Genomic DNA, 14,881 nt, shown 5'->3' on the forward strand with positions numbered 1-14,881 from the left:
CCCCCACTACCTGGTACCTGACACGATGCCAAATGCAGAGTATTTTTATCCTCCAGACCTTAGCGCTCCAGTGCCCGCATATTCGGGTATTCAGACTTAGGGCTAGGCTGGAAGTGCTGAGTGGGCAGCCCCAGCTCCAGGGGTCTGCCCACAGAGGCAGGAGGCAGGGCCTCACTTGGGGGCTTGGCCGTGGGGGTGGGTCTCCTTCCTCCCAGCTGCCTCCTGCATCTTTCTGCCCTGTCGCAGCCCCTCTGATTGATAAACAAGGGGTGGGTCTCCTCCTTAGCAGGACTGCTGCCTTTCACCTTGATTTCCCCAGGGCTCTCAGCAGCATCGATAAACCTGTTTCGCCCACCAGCTGGTCCCCTCCCCCAGCCGGTCTGCCAAGCCGGGAGCTGGGGCTTCTGTGACTTGAACACCGCCTGCCACCTCCGTTCTAGGTTGTTCTCTGCACTTTGTAGAGCTCCCGCACAGGAGAGGGTCCTCAGGGGAGCCCTGCACAGCAAAGACGCCTTGCTTTGGGGAGGGACAGAAACCCTTGCCTCTGCCTGGGATGTTATCTACTGAGCAATCAGGAAGGATTTCCTAAGGGAGGAGACAGCTAAGCTGGGTTTGAAAGATGGGTGAGTGTTAGTGAGGAAAATGAGGAAGAAAGAGGCATCGCAGGCAGAGGGGAAAGCACGTGCCACGTCCAGGAAAGAAAAACTGAATACAAGAAATTCTAAGCAAAAAACTTTAAAAAATGTTTTAAAGGATTTTTTTCAATATGGGACTGGGCTAGAAGCTTGGGGATAAACAGAGAAGAGAGATGTGGTCCCGTGGTCCATGCTATTATGGAGCTTACACTCTGGAGGTAACGTGAGAAAGAACTGAGACTGTAGTAAGTACTGGAGCCCAGGGCTCAGCAGGGGGCGGGAGGTGGGGGGCTGGGGGCTGGGGGCAGCCTCTCAGCCCTGAAGAATAAGAAGCCCTGGACTGGGAGGGGTCAAGGATGGAGTACCGGTCTGAGGGTGGCTTCATTTAGAAGCCGCCACTAGGCTGAGGAGGTCTCAGAGAGGTGGCCCCCTTTGGCCTCACTCCTCCCCAGCAGCCTTGGCACAGGGTGGGGGTAGGGCAGCCCAGGTGCAGCCCGTCCTCTGGGTGGGGGGTGAGGAGTGGGCTCCAGGGGACCCTCACCGCCTTGGCACTGGAGGAAAGTCCCTAGCAGTTGGAGGAGGAGGAGACCTGGTTCGGTTCCCCTGGCCTGGCCACTAACCAGCGGATTGTACCACTTGGGTGAACCGTTCCCCTCTCGAGCCTCAGTTTCCTCATCTGTAAAATGAAGGCCACAGGGTGGGCTTCATGGTGCCTAAGGTGGCTTTACCTCTCCTCCTGTGATGCCAGCTGCTTTACTGTCAGCTCAGTGAGGGGTGGTCCCTTCAGGTCCTTCCAGAAAGGACTACTGACTGAAGGAAATCACAGCCTATGATTTGTGTCCTGATGGAACGACGATGAAAGGGAAAGCTCACTCAGCACGCAGAGGCCTCCTGTGCCCCAGCACGGCCTCATTCTCCCCAAGGCTGCCTCCCTGAGCCTCCTCCAGCTTCCAGGGGTGCTCCAGGGAGAACCCACGCGTCCCTTCCCTAGCATCCCCATCTCCCCCTTCACCTCCCATTTCACGGCCAACTTCCTATGAGGACAGGTTGAGAGGATTCCCCCACCTCCGTCAGCACACTCACACTCAGCTTTAAGAATGAAACCAAACTCCAAGAAGAACAACCCGCTTCTGGCTGGTTTGCCTCCTCCTTGGTCCTGCAGCTGTGCCGTCCCGACTTCTCTCCTTGTCCAGCCTGGCCTGGCCCTGACACCTTCTTTCTCCCTTCCTCTGCTGCCCTGGGGGGTCATTCACAGCCCAGAGGGAAAACAACTGCCCCTCTCATTCCTCCCACTCCTTCCCTGGGCCTTAGCCCTCTGACTGGGCTCCAGGGACGAGCTAGCTCCCAGCTCCCCGGATCCCAGTTCCTGGAACCTGGGTGACTGACTGCTCCTCGCAGAGGAGCCAGGACTCCTTTCAAAGCCTAGCTCTCTGCCCTGGAGGACAGTAGCCTCAGTGAGCAGGTGTGATGGCCTCCAGGCGGGGCATTGGAGAGCCCGGGGATCCTCACCCAGGCTCTCTGCTCACCCTCCCCGGCCCCTTCCCGCTAGCTTTCACCCCAGCCCGATGTGTGTGTGCAGGCATGAGTCACACACGGGGAGGAAAGTGTCTAGAAGTCACAAGGCAAAGATGGGGGGAGGGCTTCTGCCAACACGAGGAGATAAAGCTAAGGGAGACCGTCCATGGAGGCACTGGACTTGGGGGTGCTGAGGACGACTGAAGGACTGTCTGTGTGGATTCTAGCGTGAGATCTACCTGGCACGGCTGGCGAGTCTCCAGGTGCTTCTTTGGCAAGGCTTGCTCATCTCTATACTGAGAGCAGAGGCCTTTCCCTGGGCTATGGGCTCCTCCTCTTCCAGAAGAAAGTGGGCGTCAGTGCTGCCTGTTCAACCCCCTTCTCCGCCACCATGGTGGCATGACCTGCCTCTCACAGTGTCTGCTGGGAGCCTCGTCATCACAGAATTGCAGCTTGGGGTGGGAGGGACCAAAAACCTTATCCAGCTTGAATCTGCCCTGCAGTGTCCCAGTCAAGTTCTCAAACCTCAACGCTTCCCATGGTCAGACTTCTTTGAAGAGGGAGGAATTGCTTAGCAAATGGTGTTGAGAATATTGATTATTTAGGAAAAATTCAGCGAGGATCCTGCCTTCACACCGTACACTGAAATAAATCCCAGCGATGTAAAAAATAAGGCATCGGAAAGTAGAGCTGAATACTTGACTATTTTTGTAAGCATCAGAACAATGGAAACTATTACTAAGGTAAGAGTTTGATCTACTTGACAACGCCAATTTTTAAAAATAAGTTAAAAATAAAATCAAGCTACATATTAAAAACCTGGGAAAATATAAGCCATAAATATGATAAAGGGATATGACTATTACAAAATATGCGATCTTGAAACGAGATCAGTTTGCAAGTTGATACAAGATCTGTAAACATAAATATTACTATTTATTACTGAATATACATTTAAGAATGTGATTATTAAATGTAATTTAATGTAAATGTTTTAAGCATGCATTATTAATATATTTACATATATTAATGTAATATATTAACATACATAAATAACATATATAAATATATAAATAATAAAATTTACAACACTGTTCTACAGTTGACCCTTGAACAACACATGTGTTAGGGGTGTCGACTCCCCATGCAGTCATAGAACTTCTGCCTCCTCCAGAAACTTAACTACTAACAGCCTACTGTTACCTGGAAGCCTTTCTGATAACTTAAACAGTCAGTTAACACATATTTTGTATGTTATATGTATTACATACTTAATAAAGTAAGCTAGAGAAAATAATAAAGTAAGCTAGAGAAAAGAAAATGTTATTAAGGAGATCATAAGGAAAAGAAAATATATTTACAGTATTTATTGAAAAAAATCCGAATATAAGTCGACCCTTACAGTTCAAACCTGTGTTGTTCAAGGGTCCACTGTATATGTGTGTGTGTGTGTGTATACACAGAGGGTGCCAAAAAATGTATACACATTTTAAGAAAGAAAAAAACTGTATTAAAATTGTAACACTCAATATATACCGATAAGAAAAGATGAATACAAGACACTGCAAGTTTGACTTCTGCAATTACAAGAGGTGCTCAAAGTGGTTACCATCAGCATAATTTTAATAGTTTTTTTCCTTTCTTAAAATGTGTGTACATTTTTTTGCACGATATATATATGTATGTATGTATATATATATATGGTGTTAATGTTTGTCTAGGAAAAGTCTGGAAGAGTATACACCAATCTATGACCAGTGGTTATATCTGCAAAGGGCATGTGGGGTGGACTTCAGAGTAAATCAGGGCAGCGACTAAGGTGAGGCAAGGGAGGTACCTAGGGTGCACAATGTAAAGACACTTACCTCCAGGGTCGCACCAGTGCAGGTCAACACCTGAGGGTGAGCGTCTCCTTAAATTTGGTGCCCAGGTGCCTCCATAGCCTCACCCTAGTTCTGGCTTTGACTTACATACTTAAGTGTGTTTCTGAGTTTTTGCAATAAACATTTCTTTTGAAAAGAAAAAAAGGACAAGGAAAGTAAACAGGATTAAAAGATTTTAAAGTCCTATTGTAAATAAGAAAAGCACGAAAGCCCTATTGAAAATAATGGGCCAAAGTATTAAAACCAAGTGAGAGGTGCCGCTTTTGTCTATCCCACTGACTGCTTGGAGCCCCGCAACACCCCGGCCATTCTCTGGGGCCTCTACCAGGCTGAGTTGTAGTGGAACCCTTTACAGGTGGGTCTCCCCTTCTCGACTCCATGCTCCTTAAGGACAGGGCTCCTTCACATAAACATTTGCTGTGAATGTTACTGTCCCTCAGGCTCCACCCCAGAGCTTTCCTCCGGAAGGGGGACAAAATGTCAGGACCAGCACTTCCACAGGAAGCTGCCTGTCCCACAGTCTGAAGTGTCTGTGACTGTGGCCTGCTGTAGCAAATCACCCCACCCCCAAAGCATATACACACCATTGATTCCGTCGCAGAAACAGGACAGTGGTTACAAGAAGTGTTGCTGGGGCCACAGGCTAGACACAGAAAGGAAATCTCGCAGGGAGAAAGGGAACTTGCCCCACTCTCTCTGGAGGTGACAGCTTCCTTTAGGCTGGTAATCCACCATGAAGACCACATTTCACACTTGTCACTCTGCAATAGGCCTGCAGGGAATTGCTCCTGGAGGGTGAAAATTGGAGCTCGTCAGGGTAATTTGTCCCTTTTGCCACACACACTTCAGGGCTGGTGCTCATAGTCGGACCTGTGTTTGGCCATGAATGAAACTGGTCTCAGAAATCAAGTGCTGCGCCCCTCAGCCCTGGCTGGGGCAGGGCTTGGATAGCTGACCTGCTGACCGGCACACCTGGCTGCTGGCCTGGCACAGTCACCTGCCTGCTGTGCCATCCGAGCTATTCACCTCAGAGCCCTGTGCCTCCCTGATTGGGACAAGGAGAATCTCCTGCCAGGCCTCCCCGCCAGGTTTGTCATTGGGTCTGCACTGATGATGACGAGGGCAGTTGTAGACATTGCAAATATCTGTTCCCAGTCTGCAGTCTGCTTACTTGCCTGTAGTATCCTCCATAGAACAGAAACTCATTCATTATGATGTTTGTGCTTTTGGGGTCTTGTTTAAAAAGCTCTATCCCACCGCTTCACTGTAATGCTGGTATTCTCCAATGTTTTATTAGTTTTATAATTTTTTATCTTGCCTGGTTAGGTTTTTCATCCATCGCGAGACCATCTTTGGTACAAGGCAGAGGTCCAATTTTCTTTTGCTCCATATAGTAAGCCAGTGTCCCCATCACCATCAACTGTCCCATCAATTTACGATGCCACCTGGATCAGATCTCACATTTCCATATACTCGTGGATCTTCCTTGGAACTTTTCATTATGATCCATGGGTCTATTTATTTGTTCGTGCGGGAAAATCACACTTAAAAAAAAAGAATTCTCATAATTCAAGCCCCCTACTTTGCTCTTCCCCCACCCCAAACTAACTTAGCAATCAATGGAAGGGTCTCCAAGGTGTGGTGTCAAGTGCAAAACACGTGGTGCCACATGGTATTTAGAGGATGTGTCTTTCCTTGTATAGGCATCAAACAGGCCTCCAAGGATACACAAGAAACTAGCAGTACTCTGGCTTCCAGGGAGGGGACCTGAGTGGCTGGGGAGACAGAGCAGGGAGAAAGACTTTTCATTCTATGTCCTCTTGATTTTTTTTTGAATACTTAAGCGTGTGTTGCCTATTGAAAACAATATGTGAAATTAAAAGTTTTTAAAAGAACACGCTATGCAAAACGACTTTGACATGAACAAAGGACTTTGAAAACATAGTGGGTCTGCCTTTGAGGACTGGTACTGAGCCCCTCTCTGGAGCGGCACATGTCTCCCCAGGACGCCAGGCCACTTGCAACACCCGGTAGCCAGAAGCAGCTCACACCACTCTCAGAGGCCACAGGTGTTGGCTGCCTGGGTGTCCTTGGGTCTTTAAAGTGAAACCCCCCACATCCTAATGCCCGGCCCATGGCAATTAGGGGAGAAGGCTGGTGCTTTTAATAATAACACAGAGTGACCGCCTGCTGTGTGCTGGGTGCTGTTAGCCACCCCTTCTTTACAGAAGAAGAAACTCAGGCACAGAGAAGCATTTGCCGAGGTCACGTGCCTGGTAAGGAGCAGCAGCAGGATTTAAACTTAGGTCTCCTGGACCCTTAAATGTCCTTTTTTCCATAGTGGTAGCTGCTCCCTAATTTGTTATTCACTCATCCTAACATCTTTAAGCATCTTTGATGCTCAAAGGACTCATTGCATGCAGCACTGAAAAGAGTATTAAGAAAAGAACGACGTGCTTGGCGAGATGCACAGCCTAGAAGATACCCCCATTTATTCAAAAGGTATCTACTGATCACCTACCATGTGCCAGGCCTCAGGTTAAATCCTGGCACTGCAGTGGGAGCGAGGGAGCTGGGGGAAGAGACAACAGCCAGGTGACCCCTCTGCCGTGGGCTCAAGGTGCAAAAGAAAGGATTCTTGTTTCAAACACAGCAGTCAATAACACACATCTCATTTCCCCTCACTCTAGCGAACACTATGTTTTTTCCCTGTATCTCTGTCACTCTGGCTGCTCGGTTAGTGGCTGATGAATGACAGCGTTGCCTCCAGGCTCACCATTAACGAACTCACTTCCTGACTTTGCTAGGACTCAACTCCTCCCTGTCCCAGCACTTTGCATCCTGGGGAGAGGAGAGATACCCAAAAGGATTGAACAAAATATTTAGGTCTCAGAAGCACCGTAAAACTTGTGCGTTGGGAGGTCTTTTTGGTGAGTTGTGTTCACACAGAGGCCAGGAGCCCACCCGCCATGCAGGGGCTCACAGACATAAATCTGCAGGAATGGGGGCTGGTTAGGAAGTCCTCTTAGAAGCTTCCAGTCTGAGGCTCTGGTCGTGTGATGTCAGAGGTGTCGAAGGTGGGATTCGGAGGGGCCAGCACTTGGGAACGAGGGAAGAAGCAGCATCGTAGGCCTGGGGCAACACGCTGAGGGCTCACAGACAGGGACCCCCAGCCTCACCACAGCCACAACGGCTGAAGCAGGAGGCTGGTGTGGCTTTTCCTGTCAGGGTCATCCTCCCAGGCTTTCCCCTTCTTCTTGAGCTTTCATCGCAGGGACCACGTGGCCTATGTAATAAAGTCCTCAGAGTACCATGGGAGAGCAGGAAGTGCATAAAAAGCCAGGGACCATTAGAAGTAAGAGGGAAGTGGGGCCCTGACAGCCATAACCATGAATATCCAGACAGTGACCACACCAATAACAGGTCCGACAGCCTAACCAGGCCTGACAGGGCCACCGATGGCCACTCCAGGAGCGCTGCAGCCGCACTGCCCAGGGAGGGTGCCCTGCAGCAGTGGCTCTCTCCTAAACTCTCTCCAGCCTTCATCCGTTCATGTAACAAATATTTACCTAGGACAGGGCTTGGACCCTGTCCTTGGAACTGGAAATGTCATGGTGAGCAAGACAGCTTCTTTACTGTCAGTGGAGAGGCGGAGAGAAAGGGGCGAGCACTTCATGCCTACGTTTATCACCGTCTGCAGAGCGCCTCTGAAGGACCAGGCACAGAACAACAAGGATTTCATGTGTCATCCTGAGAGGCAGGAGTTACTCTCCGTTTCCTATGGTTAAGTAACTTGCCCAAGGTCTCTGGTGCTGAGGCCTCTTGTAAATAAGATGCCTTTGGAGAGTGAAGCTAATGAGAAGCAACCGTCCCTGATTTATCTTGAGCCTTCTCAGAGCTGCCTGAGAGGTCCCCGTGACAGGGTGGCTGGAACAAGGTGGGGGTACCCAAGTCCGGTCAAGAACAGAAGTGTGTGTTATCGGGGATGCTCTTGTCATGATGACGGCTGGAACCCCAAGGAGGGACCCGCCTCTTGTTATCCAAGGGAGTGGGTGGGGGCAGGGTGTTCTCAGGAAGCAGGGGCCTTATCAGCGGCTATTTGGTGTGTCTGAGGCCAGAAAACCTGGACCCTGGGTGATATGAGCTGCCTCCATTGGGGCCGGGGTGCAGGCAGGCTATCTGCCAGCTCCCAGTACTCACCAAGTACCTTTAGATACTAAACCGGAGCCCTGACCATTGGGCAGAGGCCAGGGCCAGGGGCAGCCCACTGAGAGAGACTCTGGGGGGCGTGGGCAGAGGAGGCCTGGGCTTCTCCCTGCAGCCACAACAAACAACACAATTAACTTGCACGCAGCCTTGAAATCGGGAATATCCCTGTCCCCAGCACACCACACACTCCCTTTCTGAACACCCCTTCTTGTGTCCTCCCCACAGAACACAAACCCCTTGCTATTTGGGCAAGTGCAACCATGCCAGCCATGTAAATACACTGTCTCACCCTTGTTTTAAAGGTGACACTCACTAGACGCTGAAATTCTGTGTCCCCAGGGCACTTGGTGGCTTGAGAAGAGCTTGTGAGAGGGGGGTCACCTACACTAGAATAATTCATGTCACGAGTCAGCGACAATACTTTACACACCGTCATGGACGTGTTCTCAGCACTCCTCTTGCGTTGCATGTACTTATGTTTCCCCTTGTTCAGGAAACCACACCGCTCTCTTCAGGATACATTTCAGATGCTTCAAAAAGTGTTGTTTAATAAATGAAGTAATTGTATGTCCAGCAACTGAGGGAAATCAAACTAACTCTTTCCCTGGTCAGTCTAGAGGAGAAGAGGGACCGTCTCTTCATGGGACAGGTGGTCAGCAGTGTCCAGGGCAGGGGCCAGCCAATTAAGACCAACCTGCGAATCAGGGAACTTGTGCCATTGGTGCTAGGAAATAGGGGGCTGATAAGTGGGCCTTCACAGGGCCTCAGATCTAGACCCTTCTGTCAAATCCTGGATACAGCACAAATGTATGAAAAAAACAACCAATAGCTAATAACAACCCCCAACCTGAGGAACTCTTAGTGTGTGCATCTCAGCAGCATAATAGCCCCTTAAGGTACATGTTTTTATTGGGCCCATTTTACAGATGAGTGTATTTTACCACTTAACCATTACATTATGTTAATGTATCGCTACCGTTGACATTCTCCAGAGGTCAGCCACTTGTCTTTTTCTGCACTTCCTCCCTGCTTCCAAATCCTGCAGATTCAAACCTTGCCTCTTGTCCATCCATCTCCTCACTTTTATTTTTGCCTTTTCCCTCACCAGATTGCTTTCTCTCTTCTCCCTTCTCCACCTAACCAGATCTTTCCGGTCTTCCAGCCAGCTGACCACCCCGTGCCCACTGGTCTCTCCCGTATTTGACCTCTGACCTCCCTCATCCCAGCCCCAGACTTAAGCAGGGTAAATCTGTCTCTGTGAACAGCGGGGGTGATCATACCCTCCTGGCGACTTTGAAAGAGCCTGGGGGCTGTGAGTAGTCAGACAAGGGTCCTCCCAGGGTGAGCTGGGGGGCAGGAGAGGGCAGCAGAGGCGGCTGGGCCCCCAGAGGCCACAAGCCTGGCTCCCCCAGCAGAGGGACAGAGCTTGCCGGGCTCTGGGGTAGAGGTGCTGGGCTGAGCTAATCACCTAAATGGACGCAGGCTGTTGAGAGACAGGCTCTATTCCCTAATAGAATTTGCCCTCAAGTGCAATTTAATTTTCTCTGAGGCGGTCTCCAGCCCCTCTGCTACCCTCCCCCAGACAGACCCTCATTTTCCCAGCTTCCAAGGGGGAGCAGAGTACCTTCTCTCAGAGAAAAGAGAAGAGGGGCCTCCACTGGGCTCTGTCCCAGACCCATTCCTTTGGAACAGCCCCCACTCCACCCACCACGCCCCTTCCCCAGCTCCTGCCCTAAATGGGGGCACTGCTCCTCTCCCAGACCCTCTCTGACTTTCCTCTAGAGCTACCTGCACTCAGCGACAACAGCCGTTCCCAGCCTCAAAACCCTGACCATGAAGGCAGATTCTTCCCCTGACCTCTGGTAAGTTCACGTGCTTCACGCTTCGAGAATTCTCTTTGTCCAGCTTAGTGTCAGGGGCTTGGAGGGGAAGTAGTCCGGAGGAAGGTGTGGGAGGCATTGAAGGGGGAGGGTATGGGCCCAGGTGCACACACACTTGGCCCGATGGAGGGGGTAGAAACCAGCCCGAGCCCTGTGGTTTGGGGCAGAGCCCAGCTCCTGAGCAGCCTAGGGACCCTCCTGGGGAAGCCCGTACTCCCACATCCCAGACTACAGTGCCTTGAAACCTGACTCTGCTCACTGCGAGCATCAGATATGGGAATCTGGGGCTTAGTTGTCCTCTCTTCCTCTCTGCTAATTTCAGGGTGGGAGCGGGGGAGCATCTTCAGAGGCTGCTTTCCATCTTGTTTTCCGAGACCCCCTGGGGCTGTGCCGGGCTCAGGGTGGTCCGTGCAGGCTATGCCTGGCCTGTGCCCAGGGACATGGGCTTCCCCTCACCCCACCCCCAGCAGAGATGGGGCAAAGACCGCAAAGAGAACCTTGGGGGAGGGGAGCAGAGGAAAGGGGTGGCATCCCCTCCCGATCCCCCCACCTTTTAGCTGAGGTGGCTTTCAGGGAAGGCAGGAAGCCTCCAGGGCATAAAGTGGTCCCTGGACTTCAGGCAGTCCCATGACTGTCCTCTTTTTCTGGCCAGCCCTAGGGCGAGAGCACTAGAATTCCTTTTTCTTGGCCATCAAGGCCTTGAAAAGAGCAGAGGGCGGGGCCGAGGATGAAGGAGAATGGATGGGTGGCAGGTCAGGGTCAACTGCAAGGGGGAGATGGTCATTCTTCAGGCACAGCCACCTGCTCTGCCCCTGCCCACTGTCTTGTGCAGCTGAGATCTCATCGTGTGTGGGGCCTATTTCTTGTGGGGCTACATCCTCCCCCCTCATTCACCCCGCAAACTCTAACTCGGTGCCAGAAACTGTGCTAGGTGCTAGGAGGAAAAGAGACTGGTGTGTGCACGTGTGTACATGTGTGCTCAGGACACTCAAGTTGAAACACCCTGGAAGAAGCATTGTCTACTAGAAACATGATGCCAGCCAGTTGCATAATGTTAAATATTCTGGCAGCCATACTAACAGAAGAAAGCAGTGAAATTAATAGTAGATTTTACTTAACCCAATATATCCAAAATACTATCATTTCAACCTGTAATAGAAGTTTTAAAAAACCTTAACGAGATATTTTGCATTCTTTTCTTTGTACTAAGTTCTCATCATCCAATATATAACTTAGGTTTATAGCACATCTAATTTCCGGTACTCAGTGGCCACCTGTGACAAGTGGGTACTATAGTAGTCAGTGGAGGCCTGGAGCGTTCCCACACGCAGTGTGGCTCAGAGGCCAGCAGCATCGGTGTCACCTGGCGACTTGTTAGACTACATGTAGAATCTCAGGTCCCAGACCTGCTGAATCAGAATCTGTGTTTAAACCACCTGCCCAGGAGATTGACGTGCATAATAAATCTGCCGGGTGCTGGGTGCAGGGGAATAGAATGGACATTCAGGGAGCATTTGCCTTAGGAGCTTTTCCTGGTGGATCTCATGTGGTCCTCCTTCTCAGGAGGATAATCTGAGGGTTACCACACCCAATTAACACAGGCGAACAGTTTACATTCCCACAGCCACAAAACTCAGGTATAGAGAGACCCAGGATTTGTCTTCCATGGAATGCTTCCCCAGGTGAGGTCTTGGGCAAATCCTTTGCCCGCCCCACCCCCAAACCTCTCAGTGTTTCTTCTTTGACCATCCAAAGTGGCCACAGTCGCAGTGTCCTGGTCCCTTCTCTGTGGGCCAGTGTTTTCAAGCAGAAAGCTTTGGTGACTAAGAGCAAACGCCTGCTTAGTGACCCAGAGCTGTGAAGAGAGAAGACCAGGAAGTGAGAGATGTAAATGGTGCGAGTTCCTGTCCTTATCCACTAAAGGTAGCTGATACTTAGGGGGACTGTGCTAACAGCTGTAGCCCTCCTGTGACAATCCTGTCAGGCAGGTACTGTTACTGTCCCCACTATACAAATCGGTAAATGGGGGCTCAGAGTGGGTCACACCCCAGCCGGCACTGACACTGAAGTCCCTCTGGTTCCAGAGTCAGGAGTCTGACCCCTGCCTCATGCTTCTCCTCACACAAATCTCCAGGACTGGGCCTTTCTCCGGTCACCTCTGCACACATCTAACACGTCCACGCTTTTGGGTTGTAAGTCAGTTCCTGAGAGGAAACTGCTGAGTTCAGCTCCTCCAGTAAAAATCGTTCGCCAAAACGATGATGTGGTTTGTTAGTGATTAGCCTTGACACCTGCAGCTATTTTTAAATGGAGCCAAGCTGGGCTTTCCATCCCCATGCCTCTCCATTTACAGCCTTCTCTTTAGAGGCTCTGGGACCGAGCCCTGGTGTGGAGTGCAGACAGCTCCACCTTCCTGCCTTCAGTTTCCTCATCTGGAACGCGGTCGTCAGGTGCCTGACCTACCGCATGAGGCGTGGGGGGACGAAGGTACATGAAGGCCCTTCAACGGTAAAGCACTGTGACAATGTTGGTGACTAACATCGTTCTTGGATTCAAGGTGTCTCCAAGCCCTGGAGATGGAAGAGGGAAAGTAGGGAAGGGAGCAAGGGTATCAGCTGGGCCGCCTCTGGAGTCCAAGTACTTTCTATAAATGAACTTGGATAACAAGTCAACTTTAAAAACAAACAAAAGCAAAGAGCATACTTGCAGGTTGTGTGGGCAGAGTAGCGTCGGAAGAGGAGGTACAGGATCGAGTATTTCAGCGGGACGAGGAAAGGCTGTTTGGGGAAGCAGGCAGAAGGAGCTGGACTCTGATTACTATCATGGGTCACCGTGATTCGCGACCACTAGTGACATTTGAGTGCTTTCTGTGCATTGCACACTGGACTCGGGGGTTGATACACATTATCTCTGATCCAACAAGCACCCTGTAATGCAGGGGGGTTATCCCCATTTTACAGATGAGGAAAATGAATTTGCTAGGATTAAGTAACTTGCCCTAGGTATCAGGGTTTGAGCCTGATGGTCCAACTCATTACACCAGAAGCCTCTTCTCAGGGAAACCCTCTCCAAGCCACCACTCTGCTGTACCTTCCTGTCCCCTTTGCTTTGTACATGCATCATGTTTCCATGATGGAGTGAGAGCTCTTCACATGACAGCTAAAACTTCACCCAAGGAGCAGTTTTGGCACCTTAACACTTGTGACCATGTGTTAAGAGCAAGTCTCCTCTACCCCCCCAGGGGAAAAATACCAAAATGGCCCCATGATCATGGGTGTCTCTCTTTCCCAACGAACATTTTTGAGAAAGAAGAGCTCCCAAGCTCTAGTCTTGGCTTGAAAACACCCAAGAGAATTTCATGTCCCCTGCTTTCTTCCATCAGTATAAAACAAAAAAAAGAAAACAGGCAAAATATTAGTGGGGGTACCCTAATGATGCCAGCTGACATTTCCCGGGATAATACGGTGATTCTGGGGACCATCTATGAGGAGAGTACATACGATTGTTATCCCATTTAGCCAGTGAGAAGGAACCTGCCAAATGTATGTCCAAGTTCCTATTTTTTTCATAGGTATCTTTTTTTTTTTTTTTTAAAGATTTTATTGGGGAACAGGAACAGGACTTTATTGGGGAACAGTGTGTACTTCCAGGCCTTTTTTCCAAGTCAAGTTGTTGTCCTTTCAATCTTAGTTGTGGAGGGCACAGCTCAGCTCCAGGTCCAGTTGCCATTTCTAGTTTCAGGGGACACAGCTCACCATCCCTTGCGGGATCCGAGGAGTTGAACTGGCAACCTTGTGGTTGAGAGCCCACTGGCCCATGTGGGAATCGAACTGGCAGCCTTCGGAGTTAGGAGCATGGAGCTCTAACCGCCTGAGCCACTGGGCCGGCCCTCCAAGTTGCTATTTGAATGCAGGTCCTGGGAGCCCAGGATCCAAGCGTTCACTAACCCACTCTACTCCCTCCAGCACCAGGCAGTCAGGTGCACCTGGGGCACTTTGCTGACACTATTTCAGAGGAATGCTGGGAGTCCTGGAGCCAAGTAAGCTATAGACTGTCTGCACTTGGCATGCCAGGTCTTGTCTTCCAGGGCCTAGCAAGGTGCTGGCATACAATAGATGCTCAGGGAATGCATGAATTAAGGAATGACCTAAGATCCTATAGATTTTTAATGGGGAACAAAGAGAACAAACCGTGAGATTAGAACAATACGAAATTCCCTGATTTATTCCCCAGTTCTCCATGCACACAGGCCATTGGTGTGATGGCTGCACATATAGATCTCAGAGGACTTGGCCTTGTCAGGTAATGTCATCTATATGGACCCACCACCTGGCTATGGAACCTTCAAATAAGAGTTATTTGATGATGCTGGTGGTGCTGGCAAAGACAGAGCCAGACTACCTGTGACCATATCCTGGTTCCACTGGTTAGTACCTGTGCAACTTTGGGCACATCACTTGACCTCTCTGTGCCTCAGTTTCCTCATCTGTAAAATGGGGATAATAATAATAATACCTGCCTCGAAGGCTTTGTGAGGATTAAATGAGTTCATCTATACGGAGCACTTCGAGACTGACTCAGAATCTCACCTTGAGAGTTAGGTGCCCAAGTAAAGGACTATCTCTTTCCTGTGTCCCTTAAATTCCTGTGTCAAGGATACAGGGCAGGTTTAAGATGAGCGGCAACTGCTTTCTGATCAGCATCGTAGGGGGGAGAGGTCCCTGGAAGGTTCTGGGAAGAGAAGGAGACAAATGACAAA

The sequence above is a fragment of the Rhinolophus sinicus genome, chromosome 11 (assembly GCF_057876585.1).
Source record: "Rhinolophus sinicus isolate RSI-liver-muscle chromosome 11, RSI-T2T, whole genome shotgun sequence".
NCBI classification, from domain to species: Eukaryota; Metazoa; Chordata; class Mammalia; order Chiroptera; family Rhinolophidae; genus Rhinolophus; species Rhinolophus sinicus.